At 39.6% G+C, this 5,668-nt stretch overlaps 1 non-coding gene across 1 annotated transcript; it reads left to right on the top strand.

Annotated features, from left to right (window-relative positions):
• Positions 1-890: 890 nt before the first annotated feature.
• LOC141722949 (small nucleolar RNA R71) lies at positions 891-997 on the top strand. Its single transcript, XR_012575947.1, has one exon. It is a non-coding gene; the product is annotated as a small nucleolar RNA R71 (small nucleolar RNA).
• Positions 998-5,668: the final 4,671 nt, after the last annotated feature.

Genomic DNA, 5,668 nt, shown 5'->3' with positions numbered 1-5,668 from the left:
TGTTCCACATTTTTCATCCTTGATTCCACTTCTGCTTCCTTCTGCACATCTTCTTGAACCAAAATTTCAAATTCTGGAACTTGAGATTTTTCGGGGCTTGCAACCTTCCCAGACCTCAATGTAATTGCCTTAACCTGCTCTTTTGCTTCCCCCTTGCTTAGAACTTCTATGTCACTAGGGAGTGTACTAGGTTGTCGATTCAACAAAGCATTGGCAATCTGCCCAATTTGATTCTCTAGAGTCTTGATAGAAACCGCTTGGCTCTTGCAGATGAGCCTCAACTCTTCCAATTCAGATTTTTATTAGATTGACTTGTACTTCCATGCGGTAGTTATTGAAGTTGGAGTTGTTGTATTGGTGCGTATTGCGGTTGTTGAAAACCAGAAGGGTTGAATTGTTTTGCTGCATACTGCTGATAAGGCTGTAGCACCATATTCTGATTGTTGCTCCAGCTGAAGTTAGGATGATTGCGGTTGTTGGTATGATAAGTGGCTGGAACTAGTTGTTGCGACCTCTGAAAGTTGCTTACAAACTGAGCTGATTCACTAGATATAACACACTGCTCCGTCTCATACGCACCAGCATAAAGTTCACAGACACTTGTGATCAGATTAACTCCATAATTAGCCAAAGAATCCACCTTCATCTTTAAAGCCTTAAGTTGAGCAGCTATAGCAGTAGTTGTATCCACCTTCAGAATTCATGCTACCTTTCCTTGAGGTAGTCTCTGAATTGGGTTCTGGTATTCATTAGCAGCCATCAGTTCAATCATCTCATAAGCTTAATCGTAGCTTTTAGCCCATAAGGCTCCACCTGATGCTGCATCGAGCATGGGTATAGACTGTGCTCCCAAACCATTATAAAAGCTGTTGATAATCATCCAGTCAGGCATCCCATGATGAGGACACTTCCTAAGCATCTCCTTATAGCGCTCCCAAGCTTCACACAAAGACTCTCCCGATTGCTGTGCAAATTGAGTAAGAGCGTTCCTGATTGCAGCTGTCTTTGCCATAGGGAAGAATTTAGTAAGAAACTTCTGAGCAAGATCTTCCCAAGTAGTAATAGAGCCTGGTGGTAGAGAGTGCAACCAACACTTAACCTTATCCCTCAAAGAGAATGGGAAAAGCCTCAGTTTTATAGCATCTTCAGAAACATTGTTGAACTTGAAAATGTCGCAGATCTCGATGAAATCTCTAATGTGCATGTTGGGATTTTCCGTTGGAGACCCCCCAAACTGGGCTGAATTCTGTACCATCTGAATCGTGCTAGATTTGATAATGCTAGACTGAATATCATTGATCTTCGGTTGAGAATAATCCATCAAAGCTTTCGTATTCGCTACTGGTTCTCCCATTGCAACGATTGTTAGGACGAAAACACGCGCTAATATTCACGCAAGTATACGCGATCGCAAGTAATATAGAATTAATTCTAGTTCATTCCCACATAGACTAGTTTAGGTTAATTTCAATCAATGCACTTATGCAATAATGGTATGGTTATCATTCAATGCTAAGACGATTAACAAATTGAGATTGTTTATACTAAGATTATTAACTAATATGCAATAAACTAAGAGCGTAAAAAGTTGATTTAATTATATAACACAAACATGGGATTCTAGTTTCATTACTACTTCATTCAATAGCCTTTTTGTTCTTATCATTAGCATGCAATGACGATGACACTAATCAGATAACACAAAACTGATAAACGCCAACTTTCGTTGTACGAGTACCATACTACCAGACATCCAAAAAAGAGATAGAAGCTGAATAGACACCAATTATATTAAGACCCTATATGTTTATAGAATTTGACAACATAACGGTTTAATGCACAAGTTATCTATCATGATTACATAGGGAAAGTAAGATGGTTAAAATTACCTACGAATCATGCAGATCAAGTACATGAACCTATGCTAGCATGACCAGTTCTAAACCTCTAAATTCACTTTTGCTTTAATAGAGATTAACACACTATCTTATAAGTTCGCGAAGCTCATAAGACGAATAAACACAACCAATAGTAGGTTATCATATAATCACCATACACCAAGGTATTGAAACAAATTAACTAAAGAAATCCATAAGTAAATCCGCTAAAACCCCACGATAACGATTAGCCCATAATTGGACTCATCATCAACGTGAGTTCCGATGAAAGCATGGTATCATAATGTAGTCTTTATATTGAATAAATAAAACCAAGTACGAAACAAGAGTATAGGTTCACAAGCAAGAAAACTAGCATCCAAAGTTACAACTTAAAATAAAGAATCACAAGTATAAACTAGATCTTCTTCACCTTGGTTAAATTGTGCTATACGGTCTTCTTACACCTTTTCCTTAAGCTCTGGTATGTCTTGTTATAAAAAAATGATCATAAATTATATTTATATAGCAGCCCATGCAGATTAGAAGTCCAGTTGATCAAAATTAGAATCAGGATTCTGTGATCCTGACCTAGCGCGGCCGCGCTGCAAATCTGCATCTCGGAGCGGGAGTGCGCTACTACAGCGCGGGCGCGCTGACTCTATGGAAAAACTTCTGCTTTCCTATTTTCTTGCTGGTTTGAGTAGTCGATCCACGAGCTTTTATTCAAAACACTATCATAACACCAAATTAGCATCAAAACAATACCAAATCACCTGAATCCCTGATATAAACCTGAAATGCAAAAACACTACAAAAATATATCAAATACACAAATAACTTGAGTACAAAACATCAATTCAAGCCTTTATAGAGCATTATAAGTGGACATAAATGCCATTTAACACACCCCTAAACTTGAACCAATGCTTGTCCTCAAGCATAAACAGACTTAAAGACAAGAAATAAAAATGCATGAATGCAAACTATATGAATGCAACGATCCCCATAGAATAACTTAACCAACCAACAAGCAACATCTCAACAAATGCAGTTATTCGCACAAGTTCAATTAAATCCCACAAATTAATTCACAAACCAAAAGAGTGCTTGTGTGCAAATGCTTACAGATATACTAACACAACTAGATCAATAATCATGACTCACTACTCATCAAGGCAATCATAAGGTTATAAATAAAATAAAAAGCTAAACTCAAAATGACTTTCAACACTTAAATTCTTATATCAGAGTTATTATATGGATTCATGCTTTTATTGCTAACACACAAACAACACAAATATGCTTATTTGACCGTGCAATGAGTGAGGTCCATAAAAGACTTATACAATAATATCCATATAGCGAGCGTTAGGTTAGTGGATCCCAGACCATAAAAGCCTTAGGTCACTAGGCACAAAGTCCCCTAAGAACTTAATAACTCGAGTATTAAAGAGCCCACTCGTGATCAATTATGCATAACACAATTATTTTTTTGAATTTTTTTTCTTTTCTTTTTCTTTTCTTTTTCTTTTTTTCTTTTTTTTTCTTTTCACAAATTTCTAAAGGAGTGCGTTTCACTCCATATCGTTCAACCCTAGACTACTCATATAAAATTAGCCGGCAACTAGCCATTTGACACCTAGCCACAACAACTAGCAGAGAAATTCAATTTTTTCTCCAATTTTTAAATATCGATGTTATTTTATCATTAAGAGAATATCCTAAATTCTAAATATAAACAAGTGATTAAACCTCGACAAACAAACAAACCATAATCATGATCTAGCACGCAAGCAACCTATAAGACTTAGTGAAATTTTATTGCTTCTAGCATGCAAATCAACTCGATAAGACTTAACATCCTAAGTATGACATCACCACACTTGCATCAATATCAAAAATTAATCGATAAATTAACTAAGGGATCATGTTATAATGCAAATGCATGAACTATATGCAACATACTATAATAATTATAATAAAAAAATTAAAAACTACATGGCAAAAATACAACTATATGAACTAAACTATCATGAATATGCAACTATATGTGACTCACACATAATATATATTCCTTAACTACTACCTCAAAACTTAAAATATTCACTGTCCTCAGTGAAGGTAATAGTAAGGAATCAGGCATACCTACTCAGAATCAGGGTCATCACCCTCAACGGGTGGAGTGTTAGGAGTGTCTGGAGGCGGGTACAAATAATTCTCACCTAATACTGGCCACTGAATATCAACTCATGTGGCTCTGAATGCAGTCCCCAATGTATGGATGAGATCATGTGCAAACCTGCTATGGATGTCATGCATCGCATCCATCCTCCTCGCTAAGCGCCTATACTACGTTGTACTCAACCAGCACTGCCATGTGCTTCCTCCTGCTGTTGTTGCTGCTGCTGCGACCCTGAAGGACCGGACTCCTCACTCAATTGAGCTCTCCATACAGGTCTCCTCTCCTGAGATGTCCCACCAGCATACATCTAATCAGCTGGACGGCCTCCCGGTAAGTGATCATATAAGTAACCTAGCCCCTTCGGATCAGGCTTTCCTCCTCCCCAGTCCTACATAGTCTGCAATGTCGAGCTATCAATCGGGGCACTCGGAAGCTGCAGCTGCTCATGTGCGGGCTAAAAAACTCCAACCGCCACACACAACTTTGTCACAATGGATGCATAAGGTAGAGAAACTGTAGTGCTGCCTCGCAGAAACCTCAAAATCCCCTGATGAATCACCATCCCGAGATCCACATAGTTTCCCTGAAGAATCCCCCACAACAACCGTGCACGCTCCACAGTAACATCATGCACTTGATAAGATGGCATGGTGTTGGCACAAATAAAAGAATTCCATGCACGTGCAAACCTATTCATACACGAGGCAGGAAAACTGGCATACTCGTTCATGCCCTTCTTGAACTTCCAATGAGTCTCAGGCACACACAGCATTGCAACGATCAAATCCAAATTAAAATCATCCCCCGTCTTCTCATTCCAGTTCTATTGCTCTGGCCTCCTCTCGGGCTGCTCAATCACCCTACGAATTTCCTCAGCACTATACTCTACAGTCAAACCCCTCACCACAGTGAAACCATTCTTCTCCGGCTTTGTATTCGCATAAAACTCGTGAACCACACTCATGGGCACAGCAGCGAGTGTCTCGCAGAATGTAACCCAGCCCATCTCCAACAACTTACCATCCATCCCCGATGGAAGAAAACCTCGCTCCTTGGATATAGGTTTGGAAAGCAGCCTCGTATACTCTGCCTCAGCCTCGGGAGTTGAAAACCTAGGCCTCACACCACCCATACTCGAAGAATCAGTCGTGCTGCTGCTAAATTGGGTTCGTTTTCTTTTGGGTGCCATTAGATTGAATAAGTTGAGAGAAAAGATAAGTGTAGAAGAGAGATTTGTGTTTTAGAATTTGAGAAGTGATGGAGAAGTTTGTGTATAAGTGTGTGTGTGTGTATATATATAGGAATTTGGGAGAGAATTAGCTATGGAAAAGAAGTGGGATTTGATTATGGGAATAATGGGGTGATGGAAATTGATTTGGAGAGGGAAATATGGGATGTGGAGAAGGGAAATTCGGGTAGAAATTGATTTTGTAATGAAGTCCCCGAGTTTCTATTTATTATGCTGTCTTTTTTTTCGACTACAAGGGGTCAGCGCGGCCGCCCCGCCTGGCAGCGCGGGCGCGCCCTGCTACTGGAAATCCAGCGCGGCAGCCCCGCATTACAGCGCGGGCGCGCCGTGCTACTGATAAATCAATGCGGCCGCCCC

This window comes from Apium graveolens, chromosome 4 (genome assembly GCF_009905375.1).
Source record: "Apium graveolens cultivar Ventura chromosome 4, ASM990537v1, whole genome shotgun sequence".
Lineage (NCBI taxonomy): Eukaryota > Viridiplantae > Streptophyta > Magnoliopsida > Apiales > Apiaceae > Apium > Apium graveolens.
This window is presented reverse-complemented; position numbering and strand designations above follow the sequence as displayed.